We start from the raw sequence: 19759 nt of genomic DNA on the forward strand, positions 1-19759 counted from the left end.
AAGGCATCTTTTAAATGCCTTGTTCAGTGAGTAAGGCTGTAATAAATGACAGTTTCAGAGTAGCAGCCGTGTTAGTCTGTATTCGCAAAAAGAGTGAGCTGTAGCTCATGAAAGCTTATGCTCAAATAAATATGTTAGTCTCTAAGGTGCCACAAGTACTCCTTTTTCTTTTTGTAATAAATGAGTCTCTCTCCTCCCCATCAGATTGGTCATAAGTGAAAAATGTCATTCCACAGTTTTGTTCTGCTTTGGGGAGAAATAAGTCCCCAGGGCTCCTATGACTGCTTTGAAGCTTTAGACAGTGATGAACTTCAGAGTGACGCAGACCTCTCTGCCTTGTTCCCCAATAAGATAAAACAATAGTTTTGCTGTTTTGCTTTCCTGCTTTTGTAATCCTCCTCCATGGCCAGGGTACAGCTCAAACTCCTCCTTTCAGTGGTCATTCTCTGGCTAAGTTTGTGTCTACAAAACCCAGGGCTCTGAGGGACTTCAGATCAAGTTCCATGATTCACACTCTCAGCTGCTGCATTTCAGAGAACTCACCGCTGAGATGCTGCCACCAAATTTCATTTGCAGAGAGTGAAGCAGAATGCAGGTTAAGTTGAACAAGTGGAACTTTATTAAACTCTGTGGACTGCTCTGCTCTGTCAGTGTGGCTGAGTTGTTCCCACCCTAACTCTCTGTGTCCCCTGTTCCCCTCGTGCCCTCTCAATAACAATCCCTCCAGGGAAGATGGGCCTTCTGACTCCAATTCCATAGATCATGATAAATTTTCCTCTAACTCTTGCTACCTGTCACAACCTTCCTGTGTCCCTCTGACTTATTTCTTTTGCTGAAAGGTGCTAAAGTGACAGACACGGAAACTAAAGTTTTCTATTTAGTCATGTAGAGCAATCCCACAAGTTTTTCCCCAAATTACTCCATCTCAAAGTGCCACTTTTAAGAATGAAAGGGTGGTTTGAACTCCAGACTCCACTCAAAACCTTTGAATCCCTGCTGAGACTCCCAGCAAAGTTGCAGATTATAGCAGACATTAAGTGTTTGACCACTTTATTATAATAAACTTTGGTAACACTGTTTGCTATCTCTCTTAAAATGTACTTTGAAGTGGCATGTTTAACTTTATAAAACACAATGTGCCAATCTGAACACTAAAACTAGTTGAAAAATGTATTTAATTTTCCATGACAAATTTCAAAGATACCACCATTTTTGTTTGCATCAATTCTCCATTCCCCTCCCACCCCCCCATTTTCAGACATCTTTTTAATGCAAACCTAAAAACAAATCTTGTTAGTCCAAAAGCTATTTTTCATTTTAAAAAGTTGATGAAAAAATGTCCAAGCACTCTAAACACCTCTGGCACTTACTTAAAAATACAATAAATAAAAAATCAAGAGAAACAGCAACCTCATAACATATATAATACTAAATAACCAGGCAGTACCAAAAGATATAATCCCCAATAACATAAAATAAACCTGCAACAGCCAGTTTAAAAAGATGTGCCTTGCAGTATGTGTTGTGAACATGGAAATGTTCATTAGGCTGAAGAGTAAATGTCAAAATTCTAATGGACTTGATGATTAAAACACTTGCCTGTCAGGGAATGGACTCAGATGCCCATCAGCTTTGGCCCATGCTGGAATGAAAACAACAACCTGTGCAGTGGAAAAGTCTCCCAAAGAAAGCTGTGGGAACATCATCACTTATAATTAGACTGGATAAAACATGATAGGGAACTTTTCTGAATTGCCAGGGAGATGGACAGAGTGAACTAATTCATATTTTCCATTCCTAGATTCCTAGGCTCCATAGCCCATTACTAATCCCCTGAGTCATCCAGCATCCTGACAGGTTAGCTTTCTACTCTCACCACCTACAGAACATAAATCACAATCTTTTCCTTTCTTGATCTGCACCCCTCAAGGATGACCAATTTATTTAAAAAGCATCTAGCATGCAACAGAAATTGAAGTTCACTTTGTTGTAAGGGAATGCACTAGGCATCAATGCTACTGTTACATATTTTAAAAATCAATCTCCTAGTCCTGAAATTCACATTTTTTCAGTTTGGAAAACAAAAAGAAACATAAAAAAAACCCCTCCAACTAGATATGAACTCAAAAATACATGTAAATTAATCACGGCTGATATTTTTGGTAAACAAAGATTTTAATTATACAGGTCCCTGTTCATCCTGTTTATTTCATAATTACAGAAAAATGGCAAGTCTCCCAAATTAAGCTCTTTTCCTTCTGAAGAATTTAACAATACATTTGCACAGGCACGTATATTTACTTGGAGACTACATAATGGATAAAATCCCACTTGCACTTAACAGAGTACAGTTTGCCAGTCTGCAGTATGTGAGCCAAAGCTCTACTCTCTGCTAATGGCAGAAATGGCTGTCCCTAAAGCCAAGCATTGGATTATGCATTTTTCTTTTGGCAAGTGCCTGCCTGGAAATGCCCATGACACCTGCTGTTTATCATAAATTATTGTGTTGAAAATGGATATATCCCCATTGTCTGAGGGAAGGAGTGGGGAAAAAAATCTATGGACAAAGACAATAAAATACTGAAGTCAAGAAGTTTTCCCCAGCTCATTCTGCTAAAAGTACATAATCATAACAAATTTGACAAAAACTAAGGCTATGTCTACACTTGTGGCTGTACATAGTAACATGTTAGCTGTTATGCCATAATCCCCCTATTGTCCACATATGAAGCCCTAAAGCATATTCTTGAATGACACTCTAGTGCATGAAAGCTTGAATGCATGAGTGGTGTGGATATGTACATGCTTCTGCTGTGGCATGGCCCCATACCTATTCTACAATGCAGTGTGTACAGGGGCAAGGACCATGTACCAGGTCACAGGTATTGATAGTCCTCCATGGCCATTCCCACAATGAATTGATCCCTTTGCTGCCTGACCCTTATCCAAAGGTATAAAGATCCCTGATCTCTCCCACCGCTTTGCCAGCATTAGTATCAACCGGCTCTGAGCACTTCAGAACATTTTGTGCTGAAATCTATTGATCAGTACAGGTGATCATGGACCCTGGTCTGGGAGCAGCCACCTCATCTCTGGAGCACAAAAAGGTGCTGACAAATGTGTGGCCAGACTACACCATTCTCTACAACTTCATCCAGGTCAGCAGGACCATTCTCCTTCACCTGAGTCTGCAGGACCATTCCCTCTATTTATAGTTTTATTTACCTGTGACTCTGTCAGTCTATTTTTAAAGCATCCATTATATAAGACATTTATTTTTATTACTATTATTTGCATTCCACTAGCTCCCACAGTGTGCTATGTGCTGTCCACATGGAGACATTCATTATCCCAGAGAGAAAATTAACACCCCTCAAGTCTGCCAGTTTTCATTCATTTCACTTTTCCATTTCACTCTTCCTTTTCTTTGTTGCCTTCCTTTTCTTTTGTTAAAAAGAAATCCCAGGTCTCTGTGAAATGTCCTTGCTCCCACTGAGTCAGACACAGCATTGTGGAGTCACCTCTTGTATAAACTATTTCCTGACTTTCTCTGGAGAGACCTTCTTGTGGCTGATATCAGAAATCTGTTGGATAATGATTGTTGCATCCCTGTGCCAATTTCTCAGGGTGTTGATGAAGATGTGCCAGCAAAAACCTTAACACACTTCTTCTTGCTGATGAGCTACTGTGATCAGCTCCCTGGTCCTGATTTGGGTCAATCTTTTTGATGCAAAAGTCCTTGTGTCAGTTAATCATCTAATTCCACTAACTTGTTATGAAAGTGCTACTTTTTTCCATTGTTGCTGTTAAGCCGCTATTATTATTGAATAGGTACACACAGAATCAAGGTCCATTTAGGATCCTCTGGCCATTTATAAATCTGTGGTCTACACCCTTGGTTTTTTATCACAGACTCTAGTATACTTGGTTACTTATGTCATAGTTCAGGGCAATTGCACCTGTATTACCCCTCTGTGGTCCAGCAAGGGCCCCCACTCTTAGGCTTATGGCTCCCCAGCTGTCACTTCTCTTGTGCAGAGTCATGTGTCTCTCTCACCCTTCTGACCAGGTTACTTCGAGGATGCACCGTTTCCTGCCTACACTATGAATTCCCCAGCAAGTTAGTCTGACTACTTCGCCTTCTCCTCAGAGGGTATAAACAGTGTAATTGCCTACGGTTATGTAACCCCACAGCTCTTTCTAAGCAAGCACATTTGTCCTTCAGGTAGAAGATTCACCAGGAAACAATAAAACAATCTACACACATGCTAATAAGCTTAGCAGACATCATCACCCTCTCTAACAAGGGCTCTGCAGGTGAACAGTCCTTCAAGCCCCACACAGGAGCTTTTCTGTAGTCATCAGTTCACAACAGCTATTAACTCAGAACAAAAAACCCACAAATCTGTAATTTTCTCATTTATACAATATGGGTCTTTAATCTTTAGACACCATGATTAGGTAATGAGTCAGAAAATGGGCTTTTACTCAAGCTTCAAAAGAGAATTTGCATTTCCTCCTTCCCACCCCACCACCGAGGAAACTCACTTAACTTTATTTATCCCAAAAGTTCCTTCTTGTCTGGCTCATTGTTTAAGAGAGTCCTTTGAAGTTCATAACACTTCCCAGAATTTACATTAGTCAGGTTTCCTTTCTACAGACATTCTATGTGATCCCAGAACTCCTAAAATACTTAAACTTAATTCAATAAGGATATTGCTGGAAATTGGCATATCTGCCACAATTTATATAGCCTCATCACCATACTGAGCACCTCAAACAATGTATTTATCCCCAGAGCACCACTGTGAGATACAAAAGAACCATCATTCCCATTTTACAGGTGGGGAACTGGGAGGCACAAAAAGAGTAACTGACCTGGCCCACAAGAAATATGTGATAGAGCGAAGCAGTGAACACAGGACTACAGAGCAGACATGCCAAATCCACAAAAAAAATTGGGTTTGGTTTTGACTTAATTGACTTTTGAGTTGCTTGATGGCTAGTTTTTGGCTTGTAGTTTGTTGCTTGTAGCTTCTTTCTTTTGATTGGATCCCAGCAAGCAGGGGCAAGGGGCAGGAGGGGAGAGCAAGCAGGAGCAAGGGGCAAGCAGGAGCAAAGGGGGGAACTGAGTCAGGGATGCACAGCGGACCCACCATAGTCCCAGACTGCACGCCGGGTGGGGGTGGGGGTGGGATCTAGTCACATAGAGTGTTGGGGTTCTTCGGGACTGGCCTGCTTTGGCCTCGTTTTGAAATGGGATTAGCTTGATTTTTGGCTTATTGTGAAAGTTGGGATGCTTATTTACTGCATGAAAGTTGGCAACTGTGCTGCAGAGTCCCAGCTGAGTGCCTGAGCCACAAGTCCTTCCTCTCTATTGGCTCAAAGGACCTTAGTAAAGGGGACTTCTCTGCTTATGCCATTAGGGTCTTAATGTCATTCAGGCATTCTTATTCAATAATCTGTGAAGCCTGCTGCTTCAGCCCTTGCCTCACCAACTTTCATTCAACTAACAGCATTCTCATTTCAATCTGTCCTTCTGTACCTTCCTACCTGTTAAACTAGGTTTCTGAGCCTGCTATTAGCCACTCCTCACAACCCAGCCCAATAACACATTGAAGGATTCTCCCAAGGATTTCACTTTGACATTTACAGTCTGCAGCAGCCTGTTTGTGTTGTTTTCCCTTTCAGATGCTGTATTTGCATGTTTTTTATCCTTTACAAACAGCTGCAGCTCTGGTTTATGGGGTGTTTTGTACCTGCTCTGGACCTGACTCTTGCGCCCTTTGATTGAAAGTCAGCACTGCATGAAGCAGTCAACCAAACCCAGTCAAGCTGAGCTGTGTCATAGTTTATGCAGGTAGGCTAGATCTGTTAGTTCCATTGTTGTGACAGCAGAGGAGCAGAGGGCAGAATTCCTGCTATTTGTGTTTTGGATTCACTACATAGTGATTCTCAGATTGAGTCAGATCCAGATGAATGCACCATGAGCTTTGAAAAAAAGTGCCTTTCCTTAACCTAACAACAGGGCAAAGTGAGAGTCAATTTCCCTGGAGTTTAGGAACTTGAGAGCAGAACAAAGCCGGCCCACAACATTTTTGCACCTGAGGCAGGGAACTCAAATGACACCCCCATGCCTCCTTGCTTGGGCCAAAACTTTGAAAGCTGTCAATTCTGCCTTCTTCCAGTTCTATTCCTCTCATGGTACTGCTCTGCTACCTAACCCAATAAAGGAGAACTAACAACTTCAAATGCCTTGTTCAAAAATTTTAAGTAACACTTAACTTTCAAACGCCTGAATAGCAAATGTAACTTTTCTAGTCTGAATAGTAAACACTGGCATTTTTATCTGTTTGAATAATCAAAGTGGTGCTTTCCGTGCCTTCTTGGTTGCAAAGATTTGAACTGCTTCCTGAAGGTCCACAGTCTGGGCCCTCTTATGCTCTATTGAGATGGTTGCAAGGCCGACCAGCCTCCCCTGTGTCATTGTGGAGCGTAGATGTGTTTTTATTAACTTCAGCTTGGAGAAGCTGTGTTCTCCACTGGCAACTGTTACAGGAAGTGTTAGCAGTATGCGCTGAGCAACAAAAGCATTTGGAAAGAGAGTGGTCATCTTATTTGTGCACATATATTCCAGAACAGCCTTTAGAGTTGATCCTGCTGAAATGTGTCTTGAAAGGGTTTTCAGTTCATCACCTAAATCACTCGCATCAATATCGCACATGTCATCATGTGTCAACACTGTCCCTAGTGCCCTGCATTGCTGGTGTAGGTCTTCTTCAGGTATAGTGAGGAGTTTTGGAATATCATACAACATCCCAAATATACTGCTGTGTTCCTTGAGCTGCATGAAACATTCTTCAACTGACTGTTGAATCTAGCACCTGGTTAAAGAATTCAACTTTGAATTGTTGTTTGGGGTTTCTTATGGGATTATCTCGTGCCTCATAATCAAAATGTCTTCTTCTTCGGTGACTCTTGTATACTTGCATGAGTGGGAAAATAGCTTCAGTGTGAAGTTCCTCTGCCAACTTCTGTGCACTCTTCAGAACATTTTGAAATCCCTCATCTGACTGGTAAGACTGTAGGTATGACTTTGCTTTGTCCAGTTGTTGCACTGCTCCAGATATATCAAGGTTAACACCTTGGAGACTCTTGCTTACAACATTTATTTCAAACAGTGTGTCATGCCACTACACTAAGCCACACAGAAATTTGAAGTTAGGTATGTTTCTGATGATTTCATGTCCCCTGCCACTGTTTTGCCACAAACAGTTCCTATCATAGCATTATCCTCCATAATGGCAACTAGGGCATCATCTATCTTTCCAATTTGGTGTTTGATAGGCTTTATCGCCTCCACACAACTTTCCCATCGTGTGGCACTCAGTGGTTTCAGTGTCAGAGAGGATGTTCCCAGATGTTGCTTCAAAATTTGCCATCGATGAGTTGATGCAGAGAAAAATACATAGATGCTTTGAATTACATTAAAAAATTCAGCAGCCTCACTAGAAGCTGATGCTGCATCACTGACCGCCAAGTTCAATGAATGAGAACTGCATGAGACAAAAGAAGCTCAAGGGTTTAACTCTCGGATCCGTGTCTGCACTCCTCTGTTCTTTCCTCTCATGTTGGCACCATTATCATAGCCCTGACCTCTCATATCAGCTATCGCAATTCCCGTATCTTCCAGCTTTTTAAGAAGCACATTTGTCATACCAGCTCCTGTAGTATCATCAATGTCAATACATTCTAGAAAATGCTCTCTGACAATCACCATTGCAGGGACATTTTCACTAGGTTCTGTTGTTGTTACAAAATGCACCATTAAAGCCATTTGTTCCATATGGCTGATGTCAGATGTGCAGTCCAGAATAACAGAGTAATATCTTCCTGACTTCAGATCAGCCACAATCTTCTGTTTGACATTTGTTGCCAGTAACTGCATGATCTCATTTTGAATTGTTTTTCCAAGGTACTGGTGTGTGTACATTTCTTGGGTGGTGACTCTTCTTAGATGCTCCTGGAGTACAGCATCAATCTCAGCCATCCGCTCAACAATTTTAAGGAAGTTTCCATTGTTTGGCACATACAGCTGATCTGAAGTGCCACGCAGTGCTAGGTTTTGGGTAGCAAGCATTCTCACAATGGCAATGAGCCTTTTCAGAACATTTTACCAGTAAAGAGAATCTGATGCAATCTTCTCTTGCTGCTGATCATCTATGGAGGCCTTTAACCTTAGTCTCATCTCAAGCTCTTTCCACCTATAGAATGCTCTCTGGTTGATTTTCTGCCTTCTCATGGCATGCCAGATTTATAGTCAGATTTTTTCAGTCCTTTGTTCCTGTAGAACCCAGTGTGGCTGGAACATTAGACTGGAAGAGTTTGCAACAAAAACAGTGTGCAGCATTCTGGGTTTTTGAGTACATAAGCCATGGCCTCTCCACTTTGTCACCATTGGGGATTTCATGCCAGTAATGTGTTGGATGGAAACTTCTATTTTCATTGTCTTTGGGGAACTTGAAGTTTTTCACTTGCTGTGGCCCATGCAGTATCTGGAGTACTGTGTCCAGTTTTGGGCCCCACACTACAGGAAGGATGTGGATAAATTGGAAAGAGTACAACGAAGGGCAACGAAAATGATTAGGGGTCTAGAGCACATGACTTATGAGGAGAGGCTGAGGGAACTGGGATTGTTTAGTCTGGAGAAGAGAAGAATGAGGGGGGATTTGATAGCTGCTTTCAACTACCTGAAAGGGGGTTTCAAAGAGGATGGCTCTAGACTGTTCTCAATGGTAGCAGATGACAGAACGAGGAGTAATGGTCTCAAGTTGCAATGGGGGAGGTTTAGATTGGATATTAGGAAAAACTTTTTCACTAAGAGGGTGGTGAAACACTGGAATGCGTTACCTAGGGAGGTGGTAGAATCTCCTTCCTTAGAGGTTTTTAAGGTCAGGCTTGACAAAGCCCTAGCTGGGATGATTTAACTGGGACTTGGTCCTGCTTTGAGCAGGGGGTTGGACTAGATGACCTTCTGGGGTCCCTTCCAACCCTGATATTCTATGATTCTATGATTCTATGATTCTATGAGTACAAGGAAATCCCTCGGGGTATTGCTCAAGTGGGTCCACAGTCCTGGATCATCTAGACTTAAGGAATTAAACTCAGCAGCAGCTGTTTCTTGTGCCTCCACCACACTCTTCTCTGATCTACACTTTTCTTTAGGAATGTGCATGGTTACATCCATTTGAGATGGAGATATGGATGCTGCAGTAGCTGCCGGGTCACCTGCACTCTGACTAACTAGAAGATCAGGCATGTCCTCACCACTCACATCCTCACTGGGGCCAGAAGGCTCCCCGTGAACATTTGTGTCTATATATCTAGAAGAGCTCCTTCCTGCTTAGATAGAAAAGCTTCCTTTCTTTTTCTGAATACTGCCCCAGAGGGGCATTTTTTTCTTTCATTCCTGATTGCTGTTCTGTGCCAGCTATAGTGGTTCTCACCACTCAGTTGAAGGGGACAAATAAGCAGGCTGGTAGCAGAGCCTGAGTGAGATCAGGCATCTTAAGGGCCTAACTGGCTCGTACTACTTCAGTACTTAAGGAAATCGAGTCTCAAGTGATCTTCAGTGGGATCCTGGCTGTTCCTAGAGAAGGGCAACAAAGATGTGACAAGATGATGATGCTCAACAGATGGCTTAGGCAGTGGTGCTATAAGGAGGGCTTTGGGATGTATGGCCACTTGGAGGCATTCATGGACAGAGGACAGTTCTCTCAGGATGGAAGTAGGGAAGGAAATAGACTTCTAGGATGGAGGCGGCACAACTGATTAAGAGAGCTTTAAACTAGGAATTTGGGGAGATGGTTGGAAGATGTCCAGGTAATGTCCAAGCCAGATTTTAGCATTGAGAGGGAAGAAAACAAAGTAAGAAAGGATACAGACATGGGTAGGAGAATGGTGATAAGGAGGAAGGGCAGTGTGGACACCAGTCTAATAGGTCATACTGGTTGTAGAATATCCGTGCCGAATCAGGTAAAGAATGTGAGCGAGGCCAAACAGCCAAAATTAAGATATTTGTACACCAATGCGAGGAGCATAGGTAACAAAATGGAGGAACTAGAGCTACTGGTGCAGGAAGTGAAACCAGATAGTATAGGGATAACAGAAACATGGTGGAATAGTAGTCATGACTGGATTACAGGTTTTGAAGGGTATGTGCGGTTTAGGAAAGACAGAAATAAAGGTAAAGATGGTGGAGTAGCATTGTATATCAATGCTCATGGAAGAAATGGTTGTAGGAGACAACCTTGGTTCAAGTGATCATGAGCTAATTCAGTTCAAACTCAATGGAAAGATAAACAAAAATAAATCTGTGACTAGGGTTTTTGATTTCAAAAGAGCTGACTTTCAAAAATTGAGGAAATTAGTTAGGGAAGTGGATTGGACTGAAGAATTTATGGATCTAAAGGCAGAGGAGGCCTGGGATTACTTCAAGTCAAAGCTGCAGAAGCTATCAGAATCCTGCATCCCAAGAAAGGGGAAAAAATTCATAGGGAGGAGTTGTAGACCAAGCTGAATGAGCAAGCATCTCAGAGAGGTGATTAAGAAAAAGCAGAAAACATACAGGGAGTGGAAGATGGGAGAGATCAGAAAGGAAAGCTACCTTATTGAGGTCAGAACATGTAGGGATAAAGTGAGAAAGGCTAAAAGTCAAGTAGAGTTGGACCTTGCAAAGGGAATTAAAAGCAACAGTAAAAAGGTTCTATAGCCATATAAATAAGAAGAAAACAAAGAAAGAAGAAGTGGGACTGCTAAACTCTGAGGATGGAGTGGAGGTTAAGGATACTCTAGGCATAGCCCAATATCTAAACAAATACTTTGCCTCAGTCTTTAATGAGGATTTTAGGGATAATGATAGCATGACAAATAGAAATGAGGATACGGAGGTAGATATTACCATATCCTCATTCCCATTTGTCGAAACTCGAACAGCTCGGGAGGCCCAGAAAATCTTCATCCAAGAATATTAAAGGAATTGGCACATGAAATTGCAACCCCTTTAAGCAAGAATTTTTAATCAATCTGTAAACTCAGGGGTTGTACTGTATGATTGGAGAATTGCTAACATAGTTCCTATTTTTAAGAAAGGGGAAAAAAGTGATCCGGGTAACTACAGGCCAGTTAGTTTGACATCTGTAGTATGAAAGGTCTTGGAAAAAATTTTGAAGGAGAAAGTAGTTAAGGACATTAAGGTCAATGGTAATTGGGACAAAATACAACATGGTTTTACAAAAGGTAGATCGTGCCAAACTAACCTGATCTTCTACTTTGAGAAAGTAACAGATTTTTTAGACAAAGGAAACGCAGTGGATCTAATTTACCTAGATTTCAGTAAGGCATTTGATATGGTGCCATATAGGGAATTATTAGTTAAATTGGAAAAAATGGGGATCAGTATGAAAATTGAAAGGTGGATAAGGAATTGGTTAAAGGGAAGACTACAATGGGTCATACTGAAAGGTGAACTGTCAGGCTGTAGGGAGATTACCAGTGGAGTTTCTCAGGGATTGGTTTTGGGACCAATCTTATTTAATCTTTTTATTACTGATTTCACCACAAAAATTGGGAGTGTCCTAATAAAGTTTGCAGATGATAAAAAGCTGGGGTATTGCCAATTTAGAGAAGGTCTATGATATCATACAGGAGGATCTGGATGACCTTATAAACTGGAGTAATAGTAATAGGATGAAATTTAATGGTGAGAAATTTAAGGTCATGCATTTAGGGATTAATAACAAGAATTTTAGTTATAAGCTGGGGATGCATCAAGTAGAAGTAACAGAGGAGGAGAAGGACCTTGGAGTATTGGTTGACCACAGGATGACCATGAGCTGCCAATGTGATATGGCCATGAAAAAAGCTAATGCGGTCTTGGGATGCATCAGGAGAGGTATTTCCAGTGGAGATAAGGAGGTGTTAGTACCATTATACAAGGCACTGGTGAGACCTCATCTGGAATACTGTGTTCAATTCTGGTCTCTCATGTTTAAGAAGGATGAATTCAAACTGGAAGAGGTACAAAGAAGGGCTACTAGGATGATCCGAGGAATGGAAAACCTGTCTTATGAAAGGAGACTCAAGGAGCTTGTCTTGTTTAGCCTAACCAAAAGAAGGTTGAGGGGAAATATGATTGCTCTCTATAAATATATCAGAGGAATAAATACCAGAGAGGGAGTAATACCGCCTCAGTTCGCCTCATCGTAAGGTCAGCCCTGGAGCAGAAAGTCTAGTTTTTCCTGATTTAGGTTCCAGCCTCAAACTAAATAATTAGATTAAATCATATATGAAATACTGTACAAATGTGGCCCAACTGTCACTTAAAGGAAAATTGTGAACCCAGTATCTTCCAGTATGTGCATTACTGTTGCTATAGAGGTACCTTGGCATCTCTCACAACACTTCAATGGGGAGTTCCTCCAGATGTGGGTAACTAATGGTCAGATTCTAATACCCACATGGAAAACAGTTTTCCACTGAATGCACCGATGAAGTGAGCTGTAGCTCACGAAAGCTTATGCTCAAATAAATTTGTTAGTCTCTAAGGTGCCACAAGTACTCCTTTTCTTTATGGAAAACAGTGCTACTTGTTAGTTCTGGTGAGAAGCTGATAAACTAAGTACCCTGTCTTAGGTCAGGATTTACATAGATACCAAATGCCTGCTTTTATACCAGAACCTTCCCAGGGCCACCCATGTCTCCTTTATTTTAGCCATCAAAACAGTGTACAAACTTTAAATATTATAGGTAAGAAAATAAGCTCAATAAGCTATCTGCTGTTGCCAGTATTGACCGACATGTAGTATATCCAGTGCTTCGACAATGTTGTTCATTTACTGTGGGAACAAAGAGCCATTTTCAGGATTAAACAAATATGCTAGCATTAATTTGGTATTGTTGTGTGATAAACAGCATGTACAATTTATTTATACTCATTTTGACCCATTAGTGCACAAGCAATATTGCCTATGTGTCTCTTCAAACGCTTCAGCCACCTCTGAACAGGGAGACACCCACCTATCCACTGGACAAATGGATATTTACATACTCAATCTGTCATTACATCTGGAGGAAGTCTGTGGGTGGTGATATTTACTACCCCTTAAGTGTTTGCAGGCATAAAAGACTAGCAAGATAGTTATCTTCAACATACTTCTGCAGAATCTGTTAACAGAAATAAGAAAAGCCTCACTAGTCACCAAATAGCCTTAAGCAGCACTAGTTAGCCAGCTGGTCCAGAAGCTAGAGCTTTGTTCTATTCCTGGCTCTACTACTGACCTGCTGTATCAACTTGGAAAAAATCACTTCACCTTGGTCTTTGTTTATCTAGACTGTATGGTTTTCAGAGCAGGGATCATCTCTTACTATATATCAGTACAGTTCCTAGCACAATGAGGCCTTTATCTTGGTTGGGCCCTCTAGTATTAATGTAATAAATAGCTGTTTGATAACATCTAGTTAGAAAACTCTTGCCTTAGCATGTAAGTGAGGACTTAATACTTTGCCTTTACTGCATATAGCTTTTTCATTCTGAACATTTCAAAGTACTTGTACAAGCATTGTCTCAAAGTTTCAGGCGATAGGTATTTTACAGTAAAGCCTGTCACTCAAGTAACTGACATAATTTGGTTGCCTAATGTGGGTGGCCTTCTCAAAAGTGGAGAGCAGAACTGTTCTTGATACATTTAAGAAAGGTCTTAATATAGGAAGTTCTCTTTACATGATGCTTTTTTAAAAAAAGATTTTTTCTCCTTGGTTTACAAATGGAGTAACTGAGGCACAGAAGAGTCAGTGACAGAGTCAAGAACAGAACCCTAAATGACTGACTCGTACTTCCCTGTTTTGACTGATAGATAGAGAGATAGATAGATAGACTAAGCAAAAAACCCTCCCTTCAGCATCATCTGCCCTGTGCCTTACGAGAAAGGTCATATTTAAGACAGTTCTCTTTCTATCATTTGGCTTCCAACACTTCTTACTGGAACCTCCCACCACTACCACCACCACCCGGGCTGTGACTAAAACATGAAGAAAAGGGGGCATTTAAGTGCTCTCTTTCTTGAAGGTGCATCATCCTGTTTTCTTGTTGGATTGATACAATCTGACATGAGCATTACAATTCAACGCATCAGCCAGAAACTTTAAAAAGACAGCTTTTCTGAAAAAACAACCATACTTTTTAGAATGAAAATGGATTGTAAATAAACCTAATGTATGCATTGCCCTCATCTTGCAAGGAGTAGAAATTATAAACTACAAATATAAACTTGGAAACTACACTAACTATGCTGGTCAAAGGAACTGACCCACAGCTTTGTTAAAAATCTGCTTTCATTAGCAAACATCCAATGATTATTATATAAAAACTGTGAAAAGAAGTACTTTATTGTGAATAGTAAATGCATATTTATTACAGTGCTTGTAGTAGCTAATACATCCTGTAAGGAGTTTCATTATAAACTGATTTACACTTGTTTATAACTTTTTTTGGAAAGGCCTCCTTTAGGACTGAAACTTTTTGGAAAGTCCTCCTACAGGTTTGAGGGTGGCAGGGGGTTGTTTATTTAAAATCCCTAAAATCTCTCCTCTGTTATTTTCAGGGAGAATATAACAGTTCAAAGCAATTGCAAAATCTCTTCTGGGCATGCTCAGTGGGTATTTGATAAGGCAAAGATTTTCAAGAGTGGATATTGAAAGTTAGGTTCTAAATCCACATTTAAGCATCAAAATAAGTGGCATGATTTTTTAAAATAATTAAGTCAATGGGAATTTCTGGGTGCTCAACACTCTTCAAAATCAGCCCACTTATTTAGGAATCCAAGTCAGATTTCAGAATCCTAATTAAGCCTGGGAAGCTTAGCCTATAGCAATATCATAGAATCATGGAATTGTAGAAGATTAGGTTTGAAGAGATCTCAGGAGGTCATCTAGTCTAATCCTCTACCTCAAAGCAGGACCAACCCCAACTAAATCATCCCAGCCAGAGCTTTGACAATCTGGGCCTTAAAAACTTCTAAGAATTTAGATTCCACTGCCTCCCTAGGTAACCCATTCCAGTGTTTCACTATCCTCCTAGTGAAATAGTTTTTCCTAATATCCCAACCTAGATCTCCCCAACTGCAACTTGAGACCATTGCTCCTTGTTCCGTCATCTGCCACCATTGAGAACAGCCTAGCTCTTGGGAACCCCCTTCAAGTATAGAAGGGGTCCTATAAAGGTAGCCAGCCAGTCAGGCAGCGGCACAGATAGCTGCAGCGGCACAGGAGCTAACAAACAGAGCTCTAAACAGGGGAGTTTGAGTGGGAGTTTGGATTGTGGTGCTTGTTTGGGGTTTGCTTTTGCTGGGGGGGGTGGTCTTTTTGGTGTGCCTTGTGTTTCCCAGATTAACAGGATTTAGGTGGGAAGGTGATGACAGATATGGAGGCAGCTGTGGGAGTGACTCCTGTAGTGGAAGACACATTGAGGATGACTGGATGTGGAAGCTGTGGTATGTACATGATCCTGGAGGGGGGAACCGATAAGAGTTTTTTCTGCATGAAATGTCGTCTGATAGAGCTGATGGAGGAAAAGATCCGAGGTTTGGAGATGCAGGTGGAAAGTCTGGTTGAGTTTAGGAAGGGGTTTGAGCAGATGATTGAGCAAAGATATGAGGTATCTGAAGGGAAAAGCTCAGACTCACGGATGGAAGCAGGGCTGGGGAATTTTGAGGGGAGACTGGGTGAGGAAAGTGGTCAGTAGAAACACGTGACTCAAAGAACCAGGCAGAGGAAAAGACGGGCTAGTGAAGGAGAAATAGAGCTTAGGAACAGGTTTGCAGAGTTGGAAAATGAAGAAGGGGCTCAGCAGGTACTTGTTGAAGGTGGAAGGGTAAGGAAGAAGAGAAGAGAGGCTAGTCCTATAAGAAAAGCGGAAGAGTCAAGGGAGACTAGACCAAATATGAGCCCCAGGAGGATACAGGATGGGTTGAAGAAGATTATAAGGGAAAATAGGAATGGAAAGAACTTGCAGCCAGAGGGAACAGGGGAGAGACTGGAGAATAGCACCGTCACCAGGAAAAGGCAGGTCTATGTGATCGGGGACTCTTTATTGAGAAGAATAGACAGGCCTGTAACTAGAGCTGATCCAGAGAATAGAAGGGTGTGCTGTCTTCCGGGTGCTAAGATACGGGATGTAGACCTGAGGTTGAAAAGGATCCTAAAGGGAGCGGGAAAGAATCCCCTAATTATCCTTCATGTGGGAACAAATGATACGGCTAGATTCTCGCTGGAACGTATTAAGGGAGACTATGCTAGGCTGGGGAAGACACTTAAGGAAATTGAGGCTCAGGTGATCTTTAGCGGGATCCTTCCTGTTCCTAGAGAAGGGCAACAAAGGTGTGACAAGATTATGACTGTCAAGAGATGGCTTAGGCAGTGGTTCTATAAGGAGGGCTTTGGGACGTATGGCCACTGGGAGGCATTCACGGATAGAGGACAGTTCTCTCAGGATGGACTTCATCTGAGTAGGGAAGGAAATAGACATCTAGGATCGAGGCTGGCACAACTGATAAAGAGAGCTTTAAACTAGGAATTAGGGGGAGATGGATGGGAGATGTCCAGGAAATCTCCACGCCAGATTTTAGCATTGAGAGGGAAGAAGACGAAGTAAGAAAGGATACAGCTGTGGGTAGGAGAATGTATATAAGGAGCGAGGGCGGTGTGGATACTAGTCTAATAGGTTATACTGGCTGTAGAATGACTGTGCCTAATAGGGTACAAAATGTGAGCGAGGCCAAAAAGCAAAAATTAAGATGTTTATACACCAATGCGAGGAGCCTAGGTAACAAAATGGAGGAACTAGAGCTACTGGTGCAGGAAGTGAAACCAGATAGTATAGGGATAACAGAAACATGGTGGAATAGTAGTCATGACTGGACTACAGGTATTGAAGGGTATGTGCTGTTAGGAAAGACAGAAACAAAGGTAAAGGTGGTGGAGTAGCATTGTATGTCAATGATGAGGTAGAATGTAAAGAAATAAGAAGCGATGCAATGGATAAGACAGAGTCCGTGTGGGCAAAAATTACATTGGGGAAGAAAACTAGTAAAGCCTCTCCTACAATAGTGCTTGGGGTGTGCTATAGACCTCCGGGATCTAATTTGGATATGGATAGAGCCCTTTTTAATGTCTTTAATAAAGTAAATACTAATGGAAACTGCGTGATCATGGGAGACTTTAACTTCCCAGATATAGACTGGAGGACCAGTGCTAGTAATAATAATAGGACTCAGATTTTCCTAGATGCGATAGCTGATGGATTCCTTCATCAAGTAGTTGCTGAACCGACTAGAGGGGATGCCATTTTAGATTTAATTTTGGTGAGTAGCGAGGACCTCATAGAAGAAATGGTTGTAGGGGACAATCTTGGCTCAAGTGATCATGAGCTAATTCAGTTCAAACTAAATGGAAGGATTAACAAAAATAAATCTGCAACTAAGGTTTTTGATTTTAAAAGGGCTGACTTTCAAAAATTAAGAAAATTAGTTAGGGAAGTGGATTGGACTGAAGAATTTATGGATCTAAAGGTAGAGCAGGCCTGGGATTACTTTAAATCAAAGCTGCAGAAGCTATCAGAAGCCTGCATCCCAAGAAAGGGGAAAAAATTCATAGGAAGGAGTTGTAGACCAAGCTGGATGAGCAAGCATCTTAGAGAGGTGATTATGAAGAAGCAGAAAGCATACAGGGAGTGGAAGATGGGAGGGATCAGCAAGGAAAGCTACCTAATTGAGGTCAGAAGATGTAGGGATAAAGTGAGAGAGGCTAAAAGTCGAGTAGAGTTGGACCTTGCAAAGGGAATTAAAACCAATAGTAAAAGGTTCTATAGCCATATAAATAAGAAAACTAAGAAAGAAGAAGTTGGGCCGCTTAACACTGAGGATGGAATGGAGGTTAAAGATAATCTAGGCATGGCCCAATATCTAAACAAATACTTTGCCTCAGTCTTTAATAAGGCTAAAGAGGATCTTAGGGATAATGGTAGCATGACAAATGGGAATGAGGATATAGAGGTAGATATTACCATATCTGAGGTAGAAGCAAAACTGAAACAGCTTAATGGGACTAAATCGGGGGGCTCAGATAATCTTCATCCAAGAATATTAAAGGAATTGGAACCTGAAATTGCAAGCCCATTAGCAAGAATTTTTAATGAATCTGTAAACTCAGGAGTAGTACCAAATGATTGGAGAATTGCTAATATAGTTCCTATTTTTAAGAAAGGAAAAAAAAGTGATCCAGGTAATTACAGGCCAGTTAGTTTGACATCTGTAGTATGCAAGGTCCTGGAAAAAATTTTGAAGGAGAAAGTAGTTAAGGACATTGAAGTCAATGGTAAATGGGACAAAATACAACATGGTTTTACAAAAGGTAGATCGTGCCAAACCAACCTAATCTCCTTTTTTGAAAAGGTAACAGATTTTTTAGATAAAGGAAATGCAGTGGATCTAATTTACCTAGATTTCAGTAAGGCATTTGATACCGTGCCACATGGGGAATTATTAGTTAAATTGGAGAAGATGGGGATCAATATGAACATCAAAAGGTGGATAAGGAATTGGTTAAAGGGGAGACTGCAACGGGTCCTACTGAAAGGCGAACTGTCAGGTTGGAGGGAGGTTACCAGTGGAGTTCCTCAGGGATCGGTTTTGGGACCAATCTTATTTAATCTTTTTATTACTGACCTTGGCACAAAAAGTGGGAGTGTGCTAATAAAGTTTGATACAAAGCTGGGAGGTATTGCCAATTCGGAGAAGGATCGGGATATTATACAGGAGGATCTGGATGACCTTGTAAACTGGAGTAATAGTAATAGGATGAAATTTAATAGTGAGAAGTGTAAGGTTATGCATTTAGGGATTAATAACAAGAATTTTAGTTATAAGTTGGGGACGCATCAATTAGAAGTAACGGAAGAGGAGAAGGACCTTGGAATATTGGTTGATCATAGGATGACTATGAGCTGCCAATGTGATATGGCTGTGAAAAAAGCTAATGCGGTTTTGGGATGCATCAGGAGAGGCATTTCCAGTAGGGATAAGGAGGTTTTAGTACCGTTATACAAGGCACTGGTGAGACCTCACCTAGAATACTGTGTGCAGTTCTGGTCTCCCATGTTTAAAAAGGATGAATTCAAGCTGGAACAGGTACAGAGAAGGGCTACTAGGATGATCCGAGGAATGGAAAACTTGTCTTATGAAAGGAGACTTAAGGAGCTTGGCTTGTTTAGCCTAACTAAAAGAAGGTTGAGGGGAGATATGATTGCTCTCTATAAATATATCAGAGGGATAAATACAGGAGAGGGAGAGGAATTATTTCAGCTCAGCACCAATGTGGACACAAGAACAAATGGGTATAAACTGGCACCAGGAAGTTTAGACTTGAAATCAGACGAAGGTTTTTAACCATCAGAGGAGTGAAGTTTTGGAATAGCCTTTCAAGGGAAGCAGTGGGGGCAAAAGATCTATCTGGGTTTAAGATTCTACTTGATAAGTTTATGGAGGAGATGGTATGATGGGATAATGAGATTTTGGTAAGTAATTGATCTTTAAATATTCAGGGTAAATAGACCAAATCCCCTGAGATGGGATATTAGATGGGTGGGATCTGAGTTACCCAGGAAAGAATTTTCTGTAGTATCTGGCTGGTGAATCTTGCCCATATG

Source organism: Dermochelys coriacea, chromosome 9, assembly GCF_009764565.3.
Source record: "Dermochelys coriacea isolate rDerCor1 chromosome 9, rDerCor1.pri.v4, whole genome shotgun sequence".
Classification (NCBI taxonomy): Eukaryota; Metazoa; Chordata; order Testudines; family Dermochelyidae; genus Dermochelys; species Dermochelys coriacea.